Source organism: Cebus imitator, unplaced genomic scaffold (genome assembly GCF_001604975.1).
Source record: "Cebus imitator isolate Cc_AM_T3 unplaced genomic scaffold, Cebus_imitator-1.0 Scaffold13, whole genome shotgun sequence".
Lineage (NCBI taxonomy): Eukaryota > Metazoa > Chordata > Mammalia > Primates > Cebidae > Cebus > Cebus imitator.
Window position 1 is genome coordinate 10,488,493 of NW_016107328.1, and position 5,863 is coordinate 10,494,355.

Here is a 5,863-nt window from a genome sequence, read left to right on the forward strand (position 1 = left end):
AGCTCACTGCAGCTTCGACCCCCTAGGCTTAGATGATCCTCCTGCCTCAGCCTCCCAAGTAGCTGGGACTACATGCACACACCATCATGCCCAGCTAATTTTGTATTTTTTGTAGAGATGGGTTTTTGCCATGTTGTCAAGGCTGGTCTTGAACTCCTGTGCTCAAGGGATCCATATACCTTGGCCTCCCAAAATGCTGGGATTACAGGTGTAAGCCACCATGCCAGTCCATAACTAACATTTTTATAGCGCCTCTTTTCCTGAAAAAATGCCCGTCTGAATTGTTATAGCCCTTTATAAAGGAATTTTCACATATTTTGAGATCAGTAGCTGCTCTATTATCTCACACTCATATTAATAATCATTTTATTAGGGTAGGGTCCTGTAACAGGAATCTAAGCAGCTGAAGAATCAAGGCTAGTTACCTGGAGTGTTCATTTGGGTGGAGGCTTTTTTGTGTGTGTGTGTTTTCTTGTTGTTTTGCAAAACTGCCTGGGGCTGAGATTGGAAGTTAGATAAAGATATACTTTCCAAAGAGGTCCTTTCTTTGAACAGCTAGATCTGCAGTCCTTACCTTGGAGGTGATTTTGCCCATCTCTTCCCATGACCTTCAGTAATGACATTTTTGATTGTCACATTGGGGAGGGTGGTGCTACTGGCACCTAGTAGGCAGAGGCTGGGGATGCTCCTAAACATCCTATGATGCACAGGACATTCACCACAAGAATTATCCAGCCCAAATGTCAATAGTGCCAAAAATGGGAAATTATAAGCTAGAGAAAGAAGAATTTATTGAGGAGCTGAAGGAAGCTTCTTGAATTATTATTTATATTATATACTTAAGAACTTAGAGGCCGGGCACAGTGGCTCATGCCTGTAATCCTAGCACTTTGGGAGGCTGAAAAGAGTGGATCACCTGAGATCAGGAGTTCAAGACTGGCTTGTCCAATGTGGTGAAATCCTGTTTCTACTAACAATACAAAAACTAGCTGAGTCTGGTGGTAGGCGCTTGTAATCCCAGTTACTAGGGAGGCTGAGGCAGGAGAATCACTTGAACCCAGGAAGCGGAGGTTGCAGTGAGCTGACATCGTGCTACTGCATTCCAGCCTGGGTGACAAAAGTAAAACTCCATCTCAAACAAAAACAAACAAACAAAAGAACTTAGAAAACAAAGTAAGTCACACACACTAACCGTTTTTTCTTTTGGGGTATGGCTAATGGTTTCTAGGAATCCTGGAGATAGACTTTATCTGGATTTCAGTTGGGCATTTCACCAGTTCTCACGGCATCTTTGTGGAGGAATACGGGCCAAGAAGACATTTTGGTTGTGCCGTCCATCTGTACTCAAAGCCTACTGAGAAATTTTTGAAGGCAGGATCATTAAGGTCTTTAGAGGCATGTAGCAGAGTTCTGCCCTCGGCTCTGTCTTACTAAACACTTGGAGAGAATGCTGATCAGATTTGAGAAAGATAAATCTGGGAAGGGTAGGCGTCCCGAAAATCTTCACCAGCAGGAGCAATGGTTTGCTTCGTCCAGGGCATCACCGTGTCCCTAAGGAGGGACACTAACAACCTATAGGCTGTCCAGAAGAGCCTAATGGGGAAGAATGTGAAAGAACTTGAAAGTCAGGATCTGGGGAGATTGAAAGATGGAAAAGCGCGGTGGGGCAAAATGAGGAAAATCGTGAGAAATAGCATATCCGCAGGCTTTGAGGGAGGACTGTGCCCCTGGGCTGGAGTCATAGACAGATTTTGGCCCCATAGGAGAGGTCGATTAACAAACCTTGCACGTGTTCAAAGGTGGGGTGGGGTTCCTCGGAAGGTACTGTCAAGGCAGAGACCAACCGATGGCTTTATTGCAAGTGTCAAGACACATTTGCTGGTATTTCTCCTTAGAACGTACTCCAATCTGTTCTGACTTCCTCCAGAGCCCGCCTGAGTCCTGCCCATTTCAACGGTGGCACATCCAGGTCCCGAGGGTGCCAGCCGTGCCCGGGGCATGGGCTGGCCTGCGTAACTCTTTGTCTCTTCAGGAGACCTCTGGGAAATAGCTCCAGCCCTTGCCATCCTTGCTTTCTGGTTTTCAGAAGTCAGTGCATTCTGGAGTCTTCTGCGGGACACTGCACACATCCAGGTGTTTACGTCATTTTTTTTTTTTTTAAACAAATGTTAGATTGTATGACTAACTTGACAGGACACGAGGAATATCTTCAAGAGGGATCGTATTTTCTTCAGAAACCGTCATCCAGAGACAGAAGAGCCAAGGGCTGTAAAGCTCCAAGGAAGCCTTAGCGTCTCCACACCACAGAGCCCGCCCGCCAAACCCCGAAGCGGCTCCACAGGGCCAGCCAGCCCCGAGCAGTTCGCGTTTTAGACTTGGAGGCGCGCGAGTGCGCGCAGCCGGCGGGAGCTGAGGAGACGACCAATGAACGGGCGCTCTCTCCGCACCGGCTAGGGATTGGGCGAGCCGCTACAGCCTCTCACGGGCGGGGTGGGACTGGGACCCGCGTGCCCGCTGAGCCAGAGTCCCGGGGACGCGTGCGCGGTCTCGCGGCGGCCGCAGGGGCCGGTCTCGCGCGGTCTAGAGGTGGAGTTGCTGGCGGCTGCGGCGGCGACGGCGGAGGCTGGCTGTGGGGCGGGGACTAAGGATTCTGAGGTGAGGAGTCGGGAGTTTCTGGATTCTTTATCCGGTATTTTAAGGGCCGCCGGAGGGCTGTCGCTTCTGCAGTGCTTAGGAGCGGCCGGGGCGGGAGGCTTGCGGAGCCAGGGCGCGGAGGTAAGAGGCGGATTGGCGGCGGCTGGGCTGTGGAGATCTTAATCAACAGGTCTCCGGGAGCGCGGCGGGGGAGGGGCGGCCGGGCTCCCCCTCCCCCACACGTCGCGCAAACTCCGGCGGGATGGGGACCCCCCGGCCGCCAGGCGGGCTTCCTTGGGCGCGGGAGCCGCAGCCGTGGAGGGTGTGAACCCACCCTTTGTCCCTTGGAGCAACGCTGCCTGCGCTGTGCCCGCTCCTTCTCCTTGGCCGGGCATGCACCTTGGCGCGGGCCACAGCCGGCCCGGCCGGAGGTGCGGGGGGCGCGGCGGGCAGTGATCTTCCCCCTGCGTCCCGGCCCCGAGGTCGCGACCGGCGGGACTCTCCCGGCCGGGTCGGGGAAATCGACTAGGGAACGCTTTCCTTTAGAAGTCAAAGTATTCAGCGTCCCTCTGCCTGAGTCAGCTGCTGGTATTCTGCTACTCATTGCGTTCTTAAACACGCAAACAGTTCCTGCTTCCTTGTGACCACTTTTAAATAAAAGCCTAATTTTGTTAATAGTTTCTGATAATTTAAGTTTGCACGTTGAACTTTGAAGCCTGTAAATTGTAACCTACGTTTAATGAAGGTTGGTTTAAATGATCTTTGTAGTAAATTATGTAACTTTCTAAAGATAATAGCTCACCTTGTTTACTTGATTGATATACAGTAATGTGTTTGGAATGTAGGTTTCGGTCGAAAGGTTTTTCTTGACAGTTTATGCTAAAATTAAAATCTGATGGCTAGTAAGTTTTTAGATGTAGTATGTAGTGTGTGTTTTGTTTCCATACTCGTTTACAATAGAAAGAATTTAGATTTGGAAAGTCAGTTGAACAAAAATTGTGAAATTTTGATTTGACTGACACAGTGAAAGGTGTTAATATTTCTGATTTTAAAAATATGTTTTAATGATAGTTTACTAATTATGCTCTTGGATTATATAGGAGGTTAATTACCTGTTAAATTCTGCAATAGGAACAAATGACGTGTTGGTTATTGGTGTCTTTGAAGTATAAGTATTGGTGGTAATGAAAGTTATTAAGTAAGCTTTCTTGAATTATGAACTACCGATTTTTACTAGATCCCCGTGGACATAGTACATTGTGGATAGGCTTTATAGGCTTTCTATTTGCAGCAGGGTGAGCTTTTAAATTATAATGTAAGAAATTTATAGATGAAACAGGCAAAAATAGGAAAAGCAATTCATTATTTTATCTTTAAAAATCTGGTGAATTTGGCCCGGCGCGGTGTCTGACGCCTGTAATCCCAGAACTTTGGGAGGCCGATGCGGGTGGATCATATGAGGTCCGGAGTTCGAGACCAGCTTGGTCAACGTGGCAAAACCCCACCTCTACTAAAAATACAAAAAAATTAGCCGGGTGTGGTGGTATAGGTCTGTAATTCCAGCTACTCGAGTGGCTGAGGCAGGAGAATTGCTTGAAACCAGGAGATGGAGGTTGCAGTGAGCTGAGATCACTCCACTGCACTCGAGCCTGGGCAACAGAGCGAGACTCTGTCTCAAAAAAAAAAAAAATCAAGTAAGTTTTACTAGGTGTCTGAATGATTTTTGGCTAGACAGACTTGAACTTGACAAGTGAAGGTGGTTTGATTAACATTAACTTGTTTTAGAATGTTAAAACGGGAGAGAATATATAAGTTCTACCTGAGGGTGACCCAAGTCAGTACAGTGGGTTTGGTTTTTACATGATCTAGAATTATAATCTTGATTAAAAATCTCATCACAGGGGCACGTGTTCTCAGGATCTCCTGAGGGCTATGTTATGAAAAAAATTTAAATAAAATTTTATCAGACAGTCCAAGAAATTTCATTAATTTTATATAATACTGAGATTCCCCATTTCTCTGATATTTTCTGATTTCAGGGTGTCTAGAAAAAAATACTATCTTGGCATATGTGCTTTAGAATATAATTTTCTTTTCTTTTTGTGAGACAGAGTCTTGCTTTGTTGCCCAGGCTGCAGTGCAGTGGTATGATCTGGGCTCACTGCAGTCTTCACTTCCTGAGTTCAAGCGATTTTCCTGCCTCAGCATCCTGAGTAGCTGGGACTACAGGCCCTGGTTACCACACCCTGCTAATTTTTGAATTTTCATTGGAGACAGGGTTTGGCCATGTTGGCCAGGCTGGCCTCGAACTCCTGACCTCAGGTGATCCACCCACCTTGGCCTCCCAAAGTTCTGGGATTACAGGCAAGAGCCACTGCTAGAAGTGCAACAGTTAGTTCTATCACCTATCCATTAACCTGTTGAAGGACATTTGAGTTGTTTTCAGGTTTTTGTGAGGAATAAAGTTGCTGTAAATCTTTGCAAATAGGTTTTGTGTCAACCTAAGTCTTTGTTTCTCTTAAGTACCTGTAAATGGAATATAATTTTTTATCATATTCTTACTGAATCATAGGATCATTGAGTTGGAAGTAATCTTAGTGGTTATATAGTCTAACCTCTTCATTTTCCATGAAAAAGAGAGACTTGCAGGAGTTCAGTAATCCATAGTCTGACTGCTAGTAAATGGCAGACTTGGAGCTTACATGCATATACTAAAATGCTTGTCTCCATATTCTAAGTTCAGTGCACTTCTCAGGATGTTTTAGTGTTAAATAAACCAGTAAGTAGTTGCCTTCTCCAAATCACTTAACGGGCAGGGTTGATTCTTTCTCTCATGAATTTTTTCCCTTTTCTATTTTAGTAACCACCAACCGCAATGCGTTCCCCTACTGAAGAGTTTTCAGTTTTCTAATATTTCAAACAATGTTTAATAAATATCTTTGTGCATGTTTCCTTGAGCACATGTGTGGTGGCTTTCCTAGAATGTTTGTATACCTACCTGAATGAATGAGTGACAGTGGCTTCGCATCCTTGCCTACAGTTGGCATTGTAAAATTTAAACATTTTTGCTAATCTGATGGATGAGAAATGTAATTGCTTCCTTTCTTTAAAAAATTTTTAACTCTAATTTACATGAAATGAAATTAACTATTTTCTTTTTTTTTTTTTTTTTTTGGAGTTTCTCTTTTGTTACCCAGGCTGGAGTGCAATGGCGCGATCTCGGCTCACC

General features: G+C 45.6%; 1 protein-coding gene across 9 annotated transcripts in view; it reads left to right on the plus strand.

Annotated features, from left to right (window-relative positions):
- The first annotated feature begins 2,555 nt into the window (after window positions 1-2,555).
- The window catches only part of MPP5 (membrane palmitoylated protein 5), a 104,354-nt gene continuing 101,046 nt past the window's right edge, over window positions 2,556-5,863 (plus strand). For 4 of the 9 annotated variants that reach the window (XM_037728646.1, XM_037728648.1, XM_037728642.1 and 1 more), the window contains exon 1: window positions 2,656-2,775. The gene's annotated coding sequence lies outside the window, so the exon portion shown is untranslated. Of the gene's footprint in view, window positions 2,776-5,863 lie in introns of all 9 variants that reach the window. The other 5 variants (XM_017500741.2, XM_037728644.1, XM_037728657.1 and 2 more) reach the window with 5 other exon arrangements.